General features: G+C 37.5%; 1 long non-coding RNA gene across 37 annotated transcripts in view; it reads left to right on the top strand.

Moving 5' to 3' along the window:
- LOC132362148 (uncharacterized) overlaps positions 1-20406 on the top strand; it is a 322664-nt gene that overhangs the window by 69135 nt on the left and 233123 nt on the right. For all 37 annotated transcript variants that reach the window (XR_009502243.1, XR_009502250.1, XR_009502246.1 and 34 more), the window contains one exon: positions 2039-2193. This is a non-coding gene — a long non-coding RNA (uncharacterized LOC132362148). The remainder of the gene's footprint in view (positions 1-2038; positions 2194-20406) is intronic.

The following is a 20406-nucleotide window of genomic DNA, read 5'->3' on the forward strand; positions in this document are numbered from 1 at the left end:
GCTTTTATAGCATTACTGATTTTTTTGTTTTTAATTATGAGAAAATCCTATTTGAAATAGCTGTGGTTCATTGTATATTTTTCTGTAGCTCCTGTTAATTCTGTCAATGTTTTAAATGTATGTTGCTTTGTGTTATTACTGGTTATTTTCTAAATTCAGCTTTTTAATCTTTCACTTTTCAAAGTGACTTAAATTATGCCCATTAGCCATTATTGTAAGTAAAATACCATGTATTGTTGTTTTGTCCTTTGTACTTTAGTTGTCACTCATTCTCCTTCTATTATGTGTTATGTATCTGCAGTGTAGTTTTTTCTTCAAAGAGTTAGTAACTATTTAATATATTTTATAAATATTATTTTATAGTTAAATTCACAATTTCCCTTTCCAGTGATCTTCATTTCTTCCTGCAGATACGTACATCAGTAAATTTGTGCTCATTTTTGTTTGTTTGTTTTGGTTTGGTTTGGTTTTCTTTGTCTTATCTGAAGCGCTATCAACAGTATTCCTTGCAGTCTGGTTCAGCTAGCAACAAATTCTGCCTGTTCTTGTTTATTTGAAAATTTCATTATTTAACCTTAATTTTGGGACAAAATTATTAGTAGATATAAAATTTGGGGGTTACACATTTTTCCTATAATTTCATTAAATATATGATTTTATTATCTCTGGCTTCACTTGTTTCTGATGATGTTAGCTCTCATTCTTCTTATTGTTGTGCCAGAATATAATGTATCTTTTTATTTTCTGGTTAAATATTATTTTCATTTATGATGTTTGACTATGATGTGACTTTCTTTGAATGTATTCTATTTGTGTCTTGCAGAATTTTTTAAAAATAAGTTTTTGTTTTTAGAAAAGATTTTAGATTTATAGAAAAATTGAAAGGGTAATACAGACAGTTCCCATATACCCAGCCCCGAGTTACATTCTGCACCCATCCTGGATTCCCCTGACCTCTTAAATGATTTTTTTAAATTTGTTTATATTAATATTTACTATTTGAGCTGTAAAGCTCTATGGAATTTTACAAATGCTTAGTGTCATGTACCTGCAATGAAAGTATACAGCATTGTTTTGAAACGCTGAACATATTCCCTGTGTTTCATCATCATTTCTAGCCCTTCTTTAATCTACTGGCCATTACTGATTTACCATGCCTATAGGTTCTGTCATTTCCAGATGTCATATAAGTGGAATAATTCAGTATGTAGACTTCTGCTACTGGCTTCTTTCATTTTACCCTATACATTTAATATTCATCCATATCCTTTCATGGCATTTTAGTTCATTTATTTTTCTTCATTGAATAATATTGCACTGTTTGAATGTACCACACTTTGTTTATCCATTCATCTATTTCTCTCTTGATTGTCTTTGTCCCTTGTGAAATACCAGTTGACTGCATTTCTGTGCATCTCCTTCTGGGCTGTTTATATGGTTTAATTGATCTATGTGTCTATTCTTGAGCCAATATCATGCTCTCTTGATTACTGTAGCTTTATAGTAATTCTTGAAATCAGGAATTGTTAGCACTACAGCTATGCTGTTAATCTTCTATTATTGTTTTGGCTCTTTTAGGTCTTTCTCCTTTCCACATTAACTTGATATTAGTGTGTCAATATCAAGAAAATAGCTCACTGGAATTTTGATTGGAATTGCATGGAATATATAGATACAGTTAAGAAGAATAAACATCTTAATAATATTGATTTTTCCAGTCAGTATACACAGAATAACTCTTGATTTATTTAATCTTTGGTTTCTTTTATCAGCATTTTATAGTTTTGCACATATAGTTCCTATACATATTTTGTTAGATTTATATTTAAGTACTTCATTTTTATGGTACAATATACATGGTATGTTTTTTTTTGTTTTTAATATTAACTAGAAATTTATTTTATTTATTTATTTTATTTATTTTTGGCTGTGGTGGGTTTTTGTTTCTGTGCGAGGGCTTTCTCTAGTTGCGGCAAGCGGGGGCCACTCTTCATCGCGGTGCGCGGGCCTCTCACTATCGCGGCCTCTCTTGTTGCAGGGCACAGGCTCCAGACGCGCAGGCTCAGTAGTTGTGGCTCACGGGCCCAGTTGCTCCGCGGCACGTGGGATCTTCCCAGACCAGGGCTCGAACCCGTGTCCCCTGCATTGGCAGGCAGATTCTCAACCACTGCACCACCAGGGAAGCCCAACATGGTATGTTTTAATTTCAAATTTCATTGACTTATTAAATGTATGTGTGTTTATATTTATATGTACGGTATATATACAAAATACATATATATGTATGTATAGCATATACACAAGAATATATACTAAACCATGAATCCTGTGACCTTGTTATAGTCCTTTATTATTTCCATAATTTTCCAAAATTATATTTTTCTGCAGAGACAATCATGTCATCTGCAAGTATAGACAGCTTTATTTAATCCTTTCCAAGCCAAATACTTTCTCTTTTTTTTTCTTTCTTGTTTTAACGTACTAGCTAAAAATCTCAGTAAAACGGAGAGTAGGAAGAGTAAAAGAGAATATCTTTCCTTTTTTCTGGATTTTAGTGAGAAAGTTTTCAACTTCTTAACATGATATATAAATATTTTTATTTCACGTAATGCTTGTGTCTGGTTTTGGTATTATTGTAATGCTGACCTCATAGAATGAGTTTCCTCAGCTTCTGTTTTCTGGAAGGGATTGTGGTAATTGGCACCATTTCTTTTGATTTGGTAAAATTCACCGGTGACTATCTGAACTGAAGGTTTCTTTTTTGGAAGGTTTTTGATTATTGATACAATTTTTTTTTAATAGATATGGGCCTGATCAGATGACCTGTCTCTCCTTGTGTAACTTTTAAGCATTTGTGTCTGTGAAAAAATCATTCTGTTTCATCTAAATTATAGAGTTCTGCTTGTTGTTCTTTACTGCCTTTTTAACATTCATGAAACAGGTCAGGATGACGTCTCTTTAATTTCTGATATTGGTAATTATTTTTTCTTTTCTTTTCTTTTTCTGTTAACCTGGCTAGAGGTTTATCAGTTTTGCTGGTCTTTTCAAAGAAGTTTTTGGTTTCATTGATTTTCTCTACTAAAGTTTTCAGTTTCAATAACTTATGCTCACATATGTATTATTTCTTTTTACTTTCTGCTTACACTAATATTAAATTGTTCTTCATTCTCTAGTTTCCTGAGGTGGAGCTCAGATTACTGATTATAGATCTTTCTTCTTTCTGAATATATGCACTTAATTTTCCTCTCAGCACTGCTTTCTCTGTATCTACAATTTTTTTTAAATTTTTATTTCTATATAATTGCTTTTTAAAATTCCTCTTGAGACTCTTCTCTGTGATCCACATGAGTTTGAGAAAAATGTATATTTTATTGTTGTTGAGTGGAGTATTCTATAAATGCCAATTATATTAGTTTGATTGCTATTACTGTCCAGGTCAAGTCTATCCTTACTGATTCTGTACCTACTTGATCTATCAGTTTTTGCTTCACATATATTGAAAGCTTGATGTCAGATTCCACAACTTTAGGATTTTTATGTCTTTTTGGAGAATTGATACTTTTATTAATATGTAATGTCCCACCTTTTCCTTGGTATTTTTAATTAAAAAAAATTTTTTTTTAACATCTTTTTTTTTTTTTTAAACATCTTTATTGAAGTATAATTGCCTTACAATAGTGTGTTAGCTTCTGCTTTATAACAAAGTGAATCAGTTATACATATACAATATGTTCCCATTTCTCTTCCCTCTTGCATCTCCCTCCCTCCCACCCTCCCCATCCCACCCCTCTAGGTGGTCACAAAGCACCGAGCTGATCTCCCTGTGCTATGCGGCTGCTTCCCACCAGCTATCTATTTTACATTTGGTAGTGTCTATATGTCAATGACACTCTCTCACTTCATCTCAGCTTACCCCCACTGGAATGGTTTTGACCCAGAAAGAATGTCACCAATAAACAGTCTCAGTGTGAAACAAGATAGAGAACAACCCCTCAGGGAGCTCACTGTAAGGCTGGAGGCAAGGCCCCTCCTACACTTTTCTTCACTCCCACATGGAGCAAAAGACTCAGTTATGTGTTTAGTCCAAATCTTGTAAAGCAGCACTGGCTGTAGGGGCTAACCCTGCCCTTTGTTTCCAGGTGTCCCAAGCTGATTCTTAAATCAGCTTTGTTGAAATTAATATGCCTACTCCAAAGTTTTTAGTTTAGTATTAACTTAATATGCCTTTCTTATTCCCTTTACATTTTTTGAATTATTGGAATTTATTTTTAGAATAGTTTTGAGCTTGCAGAAAACTTGAGCAGCATGTTCAGAGTTCCCATATACTCCCCCTCCCACTCCTTCCCTTGCCCTCATTATTAACATCTTGCCTTGGTGTGGTAAGCACGTTAAAATTGAACCTACATTGATACATTGTTATAAAATAAAGTCAGTTATTTTAAGAGCTCACATTCTTTGTGATCTACAGTTCTGTGGGTTTTGTCAAAGGCATGATGTTATGTACCCACCATTACCACCACATCATGTGGAATAGTTTTACTGCCCTAAAAATCCTGTCTGCTCTAGCTGTTCATCCTTCCCTCCTCCCCTCCCCAATCCCTGGCAGATTGTTCTTTTTTTCACTGTGAATATGATAAATTCCAGATTTTCTCCAAATATATTATGGCAGATTATACTCCAACACATGGAAGGGAAGTATTATCACAGTAGTTTTTTTTCAAATATAATCAGACTGGGTTTATGCCTCTCCTACAAAGATTGATAATAATAAAAGTATATTGTCTCTAACACTTGTTCACCTGAGTTTGGATTATATAAGAACTACTGAAATAGGCCACCAATCTTCCAACTCTTGTGCTAGAAAGAGCCTCTTTTTTTTTTTTTTTTTGTCTAAACCATACTAGCCTCTAATGAATTCAGCCAATTAAAGGAACTAAAGGTTTCTTTTCTCATTGTTCCTATGATCTATGTACTCTGTGTGCCTACAAGATGCCAGTATTAACAGTTCATTCCTTGCATATTCTCTGTCCATCACCACTGCCGTATGCTATGAGGAAGTGCTTCTTCTCCACCCCTCACTTGGGTTACAGAAGGATTAGTCTGTATAACCACTTACTCTAGGCTAAGTGAGGTCTTTGAGTGCCTCATAAGGCCTCTTTAGCCATAGTTCTTGATGCTCTGGACTTATTGGCATGTTCATAGGAGTTTTTGTGGAAATGTAGTTACCTGGAAGTGCTGAGGTGTTTGTTCGCTTGTTTGAAACTTGAGTAACGTAAACACCTTGTTCTTCTGCTTAATCCCCAAGGATTGACATGGGGATGGTTCAATTTCTCCTTTTAGTATATTCAGTAGACTAACGCAGCAATGTGCTGTGTTCTCCTTCAATAGTCCTTGTTGCTCCCATTTACTACCCACATGGTAAGAAAGCTGTCCTACATGTTTATCTCAAACTTACATGGAGAAATTTGAGAAGAGTCAATTAGTAGAACCATCCATAATGTCAACTACTAGTAAGGGTCTATAGAGGCAAACATAGATACATATATCCATGTCTGTCTATCTATCTATCTATCTATCTATCTATATCTCCTCTGGAAATTTTTTTCCGTGATACATTAGTTGGTGGGAACGAATTTTTCATAGAATATGTAAAGGCCATTCTGTGTGTACATGTTTGTATATATTTCATAATTTTCCATGTATATGTAGATAGAAATCTACACACCAAAGTTCTACTTCATTTATGTAATTATTAAGGTTATTTTTATAATGAAATGTTAAGATTTCAAAGAATTTTTATCTCCTAATTTTCTCCCAAATATTAATTGAATTACATAGGGGAACATGTAATCTAAATTCCTAAATAGTTATATCAATATTGATGCTAATTTTCAACGCTTTTTTCATCAAGTGTATATATTAATAAGATGTGTGAAATTTTTTAATTCTAGTAATAGCTTTAGGTATAGATTTTTTTTTTTGATCTCTATGTGTGTGGTGTGTTTTATTATATATTAGTCTCTTAAATCAAATAGAAAACAAAAAGTGGAGCTACAAACCAAAGTTACAACAGGATTAGCTTTTCTCATCGCCCGTCTATCTACTTTTGCCAGAGGTCTTTATTTCTTCATAAGGCTTTGAGCTACTGTGCAGGGTCCTTGACTCCAACCTGAAGAACTCCCTGTGGCAGGCGGGTCTGGTGGTTAAGAACTCTTGATTAACTGGGAATGTCTTGATTTCTCCCTCATTTTCGAAGGAAAGTTTTGCTAGATATAGGATTCTTGGTTGATGGTTTCTTTCCTTCAACACTTGAAGTACATTGAGCCATGCCATCTGGCCTCCGAGGCTCCTGATGAGAAATCTGCTCATGACCTTCCTGGCAAATCTTCTCTCAGCTTCATAGAACTTTCATAATGTACCTTATCGTGTCTTATGCAGCAGAACATTTTGTATAGTATCGTGAAGTCAGTTAAGTTGTAACATTATTTTGAGACCAGAATTTAAGGAAAAGGAATTGAATATTTCAAGTGTAGACATTATGAGGTCTTTAAAATTATTACAGATTTTCAAACGAGAAATAAAAAGGCCACTGAAGTATCCTACAGATTTTAATTTATAACAAAGTGAATACCAATATCTAATAACACACGTAAAGAAAAATTTCTTTGGGATCCTTTTTCCTAAGTGTAAAGGGGCCTTGAACTCAAGAAGTGAGAAAACCCCTGTGGTTTACCCCCAGCTGTGATGCGTCCATTTCTTGCTCTGACCTCAGAGTGCACCACTGTGATGTACTTCACAGAGCCCTGTAAAAGGGGCAGCTGGGCCCAGGTTTTTGGTCCTTAGAGCCCAGGAAGCTGCTTTTGGTGACCTGACGGCCTTGGACCTACAGTTAGCTTGTTTTTTCCTTGTTTCTGCCGTTTTGTTGATTTATTTTTCTCTTTTCTCTACTCTTTTTTATCTTTCTCATTTTTCTTTCTTCTTTGCCTTTTTCTCATTTTTCTCTCTTTATCATTTCTTTTAGTTTTAAATTTTTTCTTCTCAATTTTTTGGTGTTTCTTTTCCATTTCTTCTGCTTTCTTTTCTTCCTTTCTTCTTTTTCTCATTTGTATCTTAATTTTAGTTAGTATTGCTAGATTAGTACAGTTAGCATAGTCAGTACTGTTGGTATAGTTAGCATAGCTGGTGTAGTTAATACTTGATTAGCATAGTTAGTGTAGTTAGTGCTAGTTAGCACTGTTGGTACAGTTAGCGTAGTTAGCCCTGCTAGTAGAGACAGCACACTTAGCACTGTTAGTACAGTTAGCATTGTTAGTTAGCGTAGTTAGCGTTCTAGGTAGTGCTGTCAGTCAGTGTAGTTAGCAGGTCACCATGATGCAGGGCCTCACAGCCAACTCTGCTGACAAGGAGGCTCATATTGACGGCTTTGAGATCCTCCGCACCATTGGTGAAGGCACCTTCAGTAAAGTGAAGTTGGCGCGGCACATTCTGACCGGGACACAGGTGGCTCTCAAGGTGATTAAGAAAAGGCGTCAGAGCGTCGCAAGTGTCCAGGCAGTTTTCCGGGAAGTGTGCAGTATGAAGCTCCTGAATCACCCCAATATTGTGAAACTGCTGGGGGCGATTAACACAGAGGAGGCATTTATTCTGGTGATGGAGTACCTCAGTGGGGGGGACATGTGCCACTATTTGAAGATCCATGACCGTATGACAGAGGCGGAGGCCCGAGGCCCGTTCCGGCAGCTGCTCTCCGCCTTGCAGCACTGCCACCAGAGGGGCATCGTGCATCGGGACCTGAAGCCAGAGAACATCCTCTTTGATTCCAACATGAATATCAAACTTACAGACTTTGGCTTCAGCAACAAGTGTGATGACTCTGGACAAATGGACACAATCTGCGGCACACCCCCTTACTTTGCCCCGGAAATCTTCCTGGGGCAGAGCTACGGCCCTGCGGTGGACGTGTGGAGCCTGGGAGTAGTGCTCTACGCCATGGTAACTGGGTGCCAGCCCTTTTGGGGAAAAGACTACCAGGAGCTGCGGAAGCAAGTCCTACAAGGGAAATACCACATCCCACCTTATCTGTCTTTGGAGATAAGGGATCTATTACAAAAAATGATTGCCCTCAACCCCAGTGACAGAGGCACCTTACCTGACCTCATGGGGCATGCTTGGTTAAACATGGGCCAGAAGGAGCCACTCCAGCCACCCTGTGAAGAGGACCTGAAGGTGACAACGGTGACGACTCCGGGCTTGACTTGCGACCAGATCCAGGATGCTGGAACAGGCAGTGTGAGCGCCAAGAAACCCCAGGTAGGGGCCTCCATCGTAACTGTGAGGCCCTTCTGTCGCGGGGACCTCAGCGGCAGTGAACTTGAGCCTTCTCAAAGCCCTGTGGTGTCCCCCCTGAAAAGCAGGTGGCTCTACCAGGGAGAAAACGTGCAGCTGCAGGAAGACCAGCAGGCGGAGCAGAAGACCGGTGAGTCTGCCTGTCCCCCACCCAGCCTGGAGGCGAGGACTGCCACCCCCAGCCCAGCCCCCCAGTGTGGCACTGGGACATCCCCCTCCACCAGCAGCAGGATTGGAGCCCCAGAGGGAACCAGCTGCCCCCCGGATGTGTCCAACACTGGAGGGTCCTCCCACACTGGGCAGCCTGAGAGTGTGTCCTCATCCACTCCCTCTGGCCACAGCCAGAAAAAGCAAGGGGTGGCTAGGAGAATCTGGAACTTTGTTTTGAAACATCTTTGTTGCAAGCTGCCCAGCAAGAGGCGTCATAATAAAGTGAGCCCATGTGAACCCCATGCATGACCGAGGCAGGAAGGTCAGGCCGCCGTGCTCCCTGGGGCCCGGTCCAGTGGAAGATGAGGGTGTTCTCTGCGCGGCCTTCAGAAACATCGTATCCAAGACCCTGGCCAGCTCAGAGGATGGTCCGGAGCAGCCCGGGCGACCGAAAGCGAGGCCACCGTGGCTGCAGGTCTGCCCCTCAACCCCCACCTGGGTGAAACTTCAGAGACTGGACTGTCATTCCTGGGTCACGTCTCCCCTCCCCCACTCTTCTGTCTTCCGTGTTGGTGGGGGAGGGGGATAGTTCTTGTTCCAAGGACTCCTTGGTTCTTCCAATTCTAGTTAATAAACTTGATGCTCGGGCTTCCCTGGTGGCGCAGTGGTTGAGAATCTGCCCGCCAATGCAGGGGACACGGGTTCGAGCCCTGGTCTGGGAAGATCCCATGTGCCGCGGAGCAGCTGGGCCCGTGAGCCACAATTACTGAGCCTGTGCATCTGGAGCCTGTGCTCTGCAACACGAGAGGCCGCGACAGTGAGAGGCCCGCGCACCGCGATGAAGAGTGGCCCCCGCTTGCCACAACTAGAGAAAGCCCTAGCACAGAAACTAAAACCCAACACAGCCATAAATAGATAAATAAATACTTTAAAAAAAAAACAAAAAAAACTTGATGCTCCAGAAAGATGTATCACACCCTGCTTTGCATCTGCTGTGATGTATAGTGCTCAAGGAGACACCTAGAAAGACAGAAGCTGAGAGATTGGAGTGTGGATGCACAAATAGAGTTACTAGGAATGGGAGAAGTACAATTTAAACTCAGTTACTGGGGCGCACACTTCCACTCCAGCACAACGCAGTGCTTTACATGTTTACATGGCCCCAAGGTATTATAGGACACATTCCCATTAGCTCTGTTGCTTCTGGGCCATGCTCAGGAACTAGGTCAATACAGATGCTCCTGGGTGGGGATCCAGCGTCCACATTGCTCAGTTCCATCCTTTTCCATAAGCCCAAGCTCACCCCCAGCCTCCTCCCCACAAACAGGTGGAGGTCAGCTCATGACTCTCACAATCCTCAGGTTCTTCCAACCTGCTTTGATCCTTGGGGAAAACCAGCCAATTGTTGGCTTGTCTTTCCCAAAGTTATCATCCTCTTTATTTCTAATGTGGAACACCTACCTCTTTATTCAATTTCAGATTTTATAAAATACTGGAAAAGTCTTTGGCTTTAAGCTGCTTTTTTCTGCTTTCCTACAACAAATGTCCACTGAGAAAGAAAACAGAAAATCATTATCTAATTGAAATTGTAGGAGCAAATATATGTAGAAAAAATATATATACCTTGATACTGTCCCATTTGTATACATATTTCTGATCAGTGCCATTTGTATAGCTTCACTATTAATTGTCAATTCCTTTGGGGTAACCTGGAGTCCCTACTGACATGCAAACATTCTCTGAGAAAACAGCACTGCTATTACCACTTAACTATGCTTTAAGGTAAATTAATTTGTCAGCTTTGTTGGTATGACCACTGACAGTCACTAGACTGCAGCTCGTTAAGATTGGTTATAAAATGTGTTTTGCTGGAGGGCGGGGGAGAGGAAGTTTCTGAGCCCAGTTGATATTCTCAGACTAATTCACAGTGTGGTCTTGGGGGCTGTTCCTGTCTCTGGAATAGAAGCGGCCAGAGAGTGAAGAATTACAAGAACATTTACTTCCTTCATTTCCTCTTTAGTTCTAAATATATCTCAATGTCCAAAAATAAAAGGCTATGTAATATATTTCCAGTTTTTCTTTATGAATAGGATCAGTAAATAATTAATAAAAGCAAATTAAAAGTGAACTTGTCACAAAGGGAACAATCCTTTGTCTGACATTAGTGAACAGCCTGGTTTTTAATATAAAATATTTTATAAAAGAAAATTATGCTGAGTTGCACTCAGGGTAATTAACTTTTCAGATGCAATAGCTTTAAACTATTTATGTTGCTTGAGAATAATTACTTGTAAGCAATTTGTTTCAATTTTATAAACTAGGGCCAGTTATTATAGGTATTACAGAAGCAGTAATTGCTATTCAGCAGGGTGACGCTTTGCTCTGTCCTCTCAGCGACTCCTGGTTGGAGATACGGGGGCACAGGATGGTAGGGAATTTGTAGCTGCTTTGCTTTTAACATCATTGTGTTAAGGCTGCAAGAGACTAGCTTATAAACTATGAGAGTCAGGCAAAGAGTTTGAACCTACACTATAAAATCCTGTAGTTCTACCCTCTTTACAATATCTGGCAAATCATTCATTTCACTAGGTTTATAGAGAGCCATTTAGTAAAATGAAATGGGTATCCTATGGGTAAAGATTTAATGTCTAGTGCAATCTAGGGCATTATAGTGCTACCTTCCAGCTCTTCTCTCCCAGTGTCTTATACTGGAGTTAGTGATGTGCACATATCTATTCATAGTTCCTCATTCCAATGAACTGTAAGGTCTTGAAATTGAAGGCATGACTTAGCAAAACTTTTTTCAAGGAGCAGGCACACAGAATATGAGTGCTGATTACATTTCATAATTAAATTCATTTTTTTTCTAATATAAACATTGAATTTCTCCTTAGCTTTCATACTAAGAAGACCTTGCAACTCACAAGATTTGACAAATAACTCACCTCTTTGATTACATGTTTATTTGCATATTACTTTTTACCTGATATGAGAAAGAACACAGCTAAATACAGTTGTACTGGGAGTTTTGTACACGTGTGGAGGGATGAGAGAGAAAGGGTGTCGCTAACAATGGATTCTGACAGCAAGAGGGAGGCAGGAGGTCCTTAAGGACAATCCCTATGATTAGTTAGTGGTGGAGCTGAGGGGGGTCTGTATTCCAGTGATGTTTGTTTTTGTTCTGTTTTTATCCTCATAATTGTGTATCTGAGCAGCAACCCCCTGATTGGTTTTGTATTGGTTATTAATTATTTACTAATTATTAATTATTAATACAACCTCTGTATATATTTTGTAAAATTTATCTATATTTTATAAAACATATTTTATGTTATTTATTAGATAAAACTTTTTGTAATCTTGTAAAAAACATTAGCAAGGGTTAAAATGATCATCCAATTTTTTTTCTCTATAGTAAATATAACAGGGACTTTTGGAAGGAAGAACCATTTTAATGTGTGTAATCTTCCTAAACTGTATATGTGGGAATCCATATGAAAATGCCAGGCTGGCCAAACCTACTAGATACATAAATACATACTCGTTAAAATGTTGAATGATGGTTCAAAATCATGGCTCAGTTTGGAGCCATGACTAGAAAGAGCTAGGAGAATGGCAGTTAGATAAATACTTAGTATTTCTAAAGGGATGTGGGACACAGTACCTCTTAAACATGGCATGCCCAAGAGTCACATGAAAAGGAATTGTAGTAAAGGGGTTTTGACTTTTCAATTCTCATTCAAGATTATAAACCAACTCTGGAATCATATGTGAACCATACCTAATCCTTGCTTGTTGCTCAACCTATTGTGTCTAACTCTGAGAAGCAGATTTCAGAGGGACAAAGGGAAAGAAGTTTGCAACACTAGGCCTATGAATTAAGCCCTGCTTAGTTCTCCTGTTTGATTTTACTGTGTACTGATATAGTATACGTCAAAGCATTTTATATAATCTGCACACCAAAGAATTCACACTGAAATGTGGTTATGGCACTAAAAATATCTTGCCAAAAGCCATTCTCCACAGAAGAGGAGTGAATGTGTGTTCCCAAACTTAACTTAAAAGTGATAACTTTATAAAATCCTTTGAATATCGGATGTGACTGGTGTGTAAACTAGATAGTGTCCTATTCAAAGATGCTTCAGGGTGTTTCCTGAAATAGATGTACTTATTTGGATTGGCTATATTTTCTGTCACTCCCTGTCTGAATTACAGGAAGCGCTTCATCATTAGGTGACCTGATTTGACCCCAGTTCCTCTCCCACAACTTCTCTATATGGTAGCCAGAATTGTCATTAACAAACAGAAGTTCAGTCTTTCTAAATTAGCTCCCGTTTCACTCTGAATATAAACCAAACTCTTCAAAATGACTTAAAAGCCCCACATGATTACCCCTCCCTTAGTTCTCAGACATCTCACATCACTGAGATGCAGCGGGAGCTCCGGTTCACCTTCTGCTTCTCCGGTGACACTAGCTTCATAGCTTTCTCCAAACATACCAGACAAGTTCCACATTTAGGATTTTGCTCTGACTCTGAATGGGTCAATTTTCCCCAAATAGCTTCATGGGTGAAGTCCCTCACTTCTTCAAATTTTTGGCTCAACTATCACCAAAAGGAGGTCTACCCATACCAGCCTAAGTAAAAGTAGAATCCACCCCCAGGCCCCACCTACAATTGAAAACCCTTTCCTTGTTCTTTCATTCCATAAGGCTCATGGCCTTTTAATGTAAAATATCATTTATGTGTCCATGTTTATCATTATCTGCTGCCCCATCGCTTCTAGAATATAAGCTCCACAAAGGCAGGCATCTTTGTTTGATTCACTAAAGTATCTTTGGAAAGTGAAATAAAACCTGGCTCATTGTGGGCCATCAATACTTTTTTTTTTTTTTAAGTTGAATTAAATGAAAAGGAGACAGGAACAAATCATGTTTTGGCCTACATGTAAATGATAGCATTAAATTGTCAATTGTCCTTGGAAACAATTGGAGAAAAGTTAGAAAATCTTTTTTTTCCCCCCTTTAAAAATCAGCAAATTGTATAGAATTGAGAATTTACCTTGGAGCAATTTAGAATCCATGTGTTGTTTGAATTTTGACTAAGCAATGTCTTTAAGTTCACCAAATTAATCAAGCAAACAAACCTGAGTCTAAATGCAGACTTCCTTACGAAGTACATATTAAATGATCTTACAAGTATAGGAGGGAACTGCTCCCAGGAGTGGGGTTGACCGGTGTCAGAAGCTAATAAAGGTTTGAATATTAAAATAAATAGAATTAAATTAAATTAAGCCTTAATGATCATGAACAATGAAGTAAGTTTCCAATGCTATATATCAGAAAGACCTTCCTAAGAAAAAATGTCATTTGATTAGTTTCAATAAGCTTTATTATGCTCAACAAATCAAGGGATGATCTACTTAATTTTTTATATTAAAAGTTTGCTCTCCAATAGGAGAGCTCAGGAATTGTGGGGTCTATCATATATATTAGTTTCCTTAAATTTCCTTTCTCTTGCATGCACTTTTTTAGTAAATTAATGGCAGGGTACAGCTGGATGCTTCTGGAGATGTTAATCTTTGATATCATTGAAGTGTGGACCTAATAAGAAATTAGATCTCTTGACACAAAATGGGCTTAAGATGTGCATAATTGTAAACATTTGGATGTAATGAGGGGCTGGATTTGGGAGGTGAGCAATAGACCAGAAAGCAGTAAGTATGGCCTTCTGGGGTGAAATAACTGACAAATGATAGATTGGTCTATATTGTGTAACCTAGAGAAAGAGAGCAGAGCAGAGTAACTAAAGCACAGGCTCTGCCTGGAACCAGACAGACTGGATTCAGAGCAAGCTCTAGCATTTATTCAAATTCTGCCCCATAATTTCCTACTGTCTCAGCCTCTGGAGCTGTAATCTCTTCCTCCTTAACTCAGTAAAGTGAGTGGGTCTGCTCACATTCTTCTGCTTCTGAAAATTGTTCCAGCCAGAAAGTTTAGGTGATTGTAGAGCTAATAATGTTTATTTCCTTTCTGCCAAGGAGTATCACATCACGTTCCCAATGTTTTGGAGTCAATAGTTTGATTTTGCCCAGTTCTCCTGTTGTTTGAAGTCAAAAGTTAAGTCTATTCTTTGTTATTTTATCATGGCTTGAAGAGGAATTCTCTTATTTACTTAAATTTCTATATCACCATTTACAACCTAGCCTACCTAGGCTTACAAGAAAAACCTTACTTCTCTCCTCCACTTATGCTACCCTCTTTTATAATCCTGGTAAGGTTGCCTTTGTCAATCCACAAGATTGATGAATTTGAAATGATAAATAATTAAATCCCAATTTTTAAACCATATTTTCTGTTGTAGTGCTCGAATTCATCCAGTCATAATATCTCACCTCTTGATCTCTTACTGATCACTGGTCATAAACTATATTCACCTGAATTTGGCTTGCCTTCCTTCCTTCTTTCTTTCCTTCCTTTATCTTTCTTTTACTAGGGCCGCCTCCAAATGGCTATCATGAAAGCAAGTCAAACTCAACAGTCCAAAATAAAATTCATCAAATTTCTTCATTAAATCAACTTATTTTATGGTGGTTTTTACTTTATTAAATGGCACCAACAGCTATTCTAAGCATCTTCATCTCTTCCAACATCCATTCACTTACCAATTCCAGTCAACTCCACCTCCTAGATAATTTTGGATTCTATATTTACATTCTACCCAAATTGTCACAATTCCAGGTCAGTTATTCCTCTTAACCTGAATGATTGCAATGACATCTTAATCTGTTTGCCTGTCTACTTCCAATCTATATTGCAGTCAAAATTTAAAATTTATTTTTAAATATAAATCTTAAAAATATAAACCATACTTTATTACCTGTTCAGTGAAAACTCTTAATAGTTTCCCATTTCCCCTAGGGAAGGGAAAGCTACTTAACATTTGGCATTTGAACCCTGTTGACATCTGTAACATTGTATTCTCAGCCTTCCCACTGTTGACAGAAATAATAAAAAATCTATAATAATAATAGAGAAATGTTTTATTCCAGCCAAAATGAGGACTACAGCCTGGAAGACAGCCTCTCAGATAGCTGTGAGGAACTTCTCTATAGAAGCATGGTTTTCAGTATAGTTTTATATCTTGTCAGAACAAAAAAAGCAAGGAAGGTACATTCCTTCCAGGTTTAAGGGGGAAAAAAAAGACAGAATAGTATGTACACAGTGGATCAGTGTGGCCTTGACACCTGGGAAGGGAGTCTTACCATTGAAGGAATAATGGCAATTGCATCCCAGGAATGGAGGCATTTATCTCTATCTTCAAAATAGACGTTCTTTACTTCTGGACAATGCACCCTTTAATGGTTAAAGCCAAAATGACTTCCCTGTACCTTAATAGGTGAAATTTTCTTTCATCATTTCCATGTTTTGATTGCAAATCTTTTGATACAAAGCTTTGATGATCAAAATATTTGTTCCTCGATGCCAGGGTGGTACTACCTGCCTGCAGTGGGTGCATCGTGTCCCTCAGTGACAGGCTTTTTCATACATATATATATATGTATTTTTTCCTAGTTATCCATTTTGGGGGGAAAACTAATCAGATATAGTGAACAAGCACAGAGGTATATGCTGACAGGGAAACATTTTATAGGCTACACATATTATCAGTGATGTCAAACTGTTGAACAAACATTGTATTTGTACTTTCAGCAGTAGATTTAAAGCAAGCGTGATACATGTCATGCGTAGATTTATAACTAGGAAAAGAATAGTGATACCTACTATGACAATGATAAGCATCTGTAAAGCAGAGTGGGAAAAAATTCTTATTTCTGAGATGAGCCAACTGAACAGATCACTTAGAGTCAGTTTGCCTTACATCTTGTAACCATTTTATCTTTTGGGAATGTTTTTCTAGGTATATCTCTTCTGCAGAGGTATTTTTTTTTTTTTTTTTAAAGTAATAAATAGGATTATTACTTATAACATTATACCAGAACATATAAGATTTTTAGAAATTTCATGTAATGTCTGAAACATTTATATTAACATATTTCCATACATATTTCCATACAAGTACAAATATAAGATTTTTAGAAATTTCATGTAATGTCTGAAACATTTATATTAACATATTTCCATACATATTTCCATACAAATACAAATATGATTTTTAGAAATTTCATGTAATGTCTGAAACATTTATATCAACATATTTCCATACATATTTCCATACAAATACAAATATAAGATTTTTAGAAATTTCATGTAATGTCTGAAACATTTATATTAACATGTTTCCATACAAATAACCCAATGAAAGTTTAGTATTAGTTGTTTTGTTTGTTTTTTTATACTGCAGGTTCTTATTAGGCATCAGTTTTATACACATCAGTGTATACATGTCAATCCCAATCGCCCAATTCAGCACACCACCATCCCCACCCCACCGCAGTTTTCCCCCCTTGGTGTCCATATGTCCATTCTCTACATCTGTGTCTCAACTTCTGCCCTGCAAACTGGCTCATCTGTACCATTTTTCTAGGTTCCGCATACATGCATTAATATACGATATTTGTTTTTCTCTTTCTGACTTACTTCACTCTGTATGACAGTCTCTAGATCCATCCACGTCTCAACAAATGACTCAATTTCGTTCCTTTTTATGGCTGAGTAATATTCCATTGTATATATGTACCACATCTTCTTTATCCATTCGTCTGTTGATGGGCATTTAGGTTGCTTCCATGACCTGGCTATTGTAAATAGTGCTGCAATGAACATTCGGGTGCATGTGTCTTTTTGAATTACGGTTTTCTCTGGGTATATGCCCAGTAGTGGGATTGCTGGGTCATATGGTAATTCTATTTTTAGTTTTTTAAGGAACCTCCATATTGTTCTCCATAGTGGCTGTATCAATTTACATTCCCACCAACAGTGCAAGAGGGTTCCCTTTTCACCACACCCTCTCCAGCATTTGTTGTTTGTAGATTTTCTGATGATGCCCATTCTAACAGGAGTGAGGTGATACCTCATTGCAGTTTTGATTTGCATTTCTCTAATAATTAGTGATGTTGAGCATCTTTTCATGTGCTTCGTGGCCATCTGTATGTCTTCTTTGGAGAAATGTCTATTTAGGTCTTCTGCCCATTTTTGGATTGGGGTGTTTGTTTCTTTAATATTGAGCTGAATGAGCTGTTTATATATTTTGGAGATTAATCCTTTGTCCGTTGATTCATTTGCAAATATTTTCTCCCATTCTGAGGGTTGTCTTTTCGTCTTGTTTATGGTTTCCTTTGCTGTGCAAAAGCTTTGAAGTTTCATTAGGTCCCATTTGTTTATTTTTGTTTTTATTTCCATTACTCTAGGAGGTGGATCAAAAAAGATCTTGCTGTGATTGATGTCAAAGAGTGTTCTTCCTATGTTTTCCTCTAAGAGTTTTATAGTGTCCAGTCTTATATTTAGGTCTCTAATCCATTTTGAGTTTATTTTTGTGTATGGTGTTAGGGAGTATTCTAATTTCATTCTTTTACATGTAGCTGTCCAGTTTTCCCAGCACCACTTATTGAAGAGACTGTCTTTTCTCCATTGTATATCTTTGCCTCCTTTGTCATAGATTAGTTGACCATAGGTGCGTGGGTTAATCTCTGGGCTTTCTATCTTGTTCCATTTATCTATGTTTCTGTTTTTGTGCCAGTACCATATTGTCTTGATTACTGTAGCTTTGTAGTATAGTCTGAAGTCAGGGAGTCTGATTCCTCCAGCTCCATTTTTTTGCCTCAAGACTGCTTTGCCTATTCGGGGTCTTTTGTGTCTCCATACAAATTTTAAGATGATTTGTTCTAGCTCCGTAAAAAATGCCATTGGTAATTTGATAGGGATTGCATTGAATCTGTAGATTGCTTTGGGTAGTATACTCATTTTCACAATGTTGATTCTTCCAATCCAAGAACATGGTATATCTCTCCATCTGTTGGTATCATCTTTAATTTCTTTCATCAGTGTCTTATAGTTTTCTGCATACAGGTCTTTTGTCTCCCTAGGTAGGTTTATTCCTAGGTATTTTATTCTTTTTGTTGCAATGGTAAATGGGAGTGTTTCCATAATTTCTCTTTCAGATTTTTCATCATTAGTGTATAAGAATGCAAGAGATTTCTGTGCATTAATTTTGTATCCTGCAACTTTACCATATTCATTAATTAGCTCTAGCAGTTTTCTGGTGGCAGTTTTAGGATTCTCTATGTATAGTATCATGTCATCCGCAAACAGTGACAGTTTTACTTCTTCTTTTCCAATTTGTATTCCTTTTATTTCTTTTTCTTCTCTGATTGCCGTGGCTAGGACTTCCAAAACTATGTTGAATAATAGTGGTGAGAGTGGACATCCTTGTCTCGTTCCTGATCTTAGAGGAAATGCTTTCAGTTTTTCACCATTGAGAATGATGTTTGCTGTGGGTTTGTCATATATGGCCTTTATTATGTTGAGGTAGGTTCCCTCTATGCCCACTTTCTGGAGAGTTTTTATCAGAAATGGGTGTTGAATTTTGTCAAAAGCTTTTTCTGCATCTATTGAGATGATCATATGGTTTTATTCTTCAATTTGTTAATATGGTGTATCACATTGATTGATTTGCGTATATTGAAGAATCCTTGCATCCCTGGGATAAATCCCACTTGATCGTGGTGTATGATCCTTTTAATGTGTTGTTGGATTCTGTTTGCTAGTATTTTGTTGAGGATTTTTGCATCTATATTCATCAGTGATATTGGTCTGTAATTTTCTTTTTTTGTAGTGTCTTTGTCTGGTTTTGGTATCAGGGTGATGGTGGCCTCATAGAATGAGTTTGGGAGTGTTCCTTCCTCTGCAATTTTTTGGAAGAGTTTGAGAAGGATGGGTGTTAGCTCTTCTCTAAATGTTTGATAGAATTCACCTGTGAAGCCATCTGGTCCTGGACTTTTGTTTGTTGGAAGATTTTTAATCACAGTTTCAATTTCATTACTTGTGATTGGTCTGTTCATATTTTCTATTTCTTCCTGGTTCAGTCTTGGAAGGTTATACCTTTCTAAGAATTTGTCCATTTCTTCCAGGTTGTCCATTTTATTGGCATAAAGTTGCTTGTAGTAGTCTCTTAGGATGCTTTGTATTTCTGCAGTGTCTGTTGTAACTTCTCCTTTTTCATTTCTGATTTTATTGATTTGAGTCCTCTCCCTCTTTTTCTTGATGAGTCTGGCTAATGGTTTATCAATTTTGTTTATCTTCTCAAAGAACCAACTTTTAGTTTTATTGATCTTTGCTATTGTTTTCTTTGTTTCTATTTCATTTATTTCTGCTCTGATCTTTATGATTTCTTTCCTTCTGCTAACTTTGGGTTTTGTTTGTTCTTCTTTCTCTAGTTTCTTTAAGTGTAAGGTTAGATTGTTTACTTGAGCTTTTTCTTGTTTCTTTAGGTAGGCTTGTATAGCTATAAACTTCCCTCTTAGAACTGCTTTTGCTGCATCCCATAGGTTTTGGGTCGTCGTGTTTTCATTGTCATTTGTCTCTAGGTATTTTTTTATTTCCTCTTTGATTTCTTCAGTGATCTCTTGGTTATTTAGTAACGTATTGTTTAGCCTCCATGTGTTTGTCCTTTTTACGTTTTTTTCCCTGTAATTCATTTCTAATCTCATAGCGTTGTGGTCAGAAAAGATGCTTGATATGATTTCAATTTTCTTAAATTTACTGAGGCTTGATTTGTGACCCAAGATGTGATCTATCTTGGAGAATGTTCCGTGCGCACTTGAGAAGAACGTGTAATCTGCTGTTTTTGGATGGAATGTCCGATATATATCAATTAAATCTATCTGGTCTATTGTGTCATTTAAAGCTTCTGTTTCCTTATTTATTTTCATTTTGGATGATCTGTCCATTGG

Source organism: Balaenoptera ricei, chromosome 3 (assembly GCF_028023285.1).
Source record: "Balaenoptera ricei isolate mBalRic1 chromosome 3, mBalRic1.hap2, whole genome shotgun sequence".
NCBI lineage: Eukaryota > Metazoa > Chordata > Mammalia > Artiodactyla > Balaenopteridae > Balaenoptera > Balaenoptera ricei.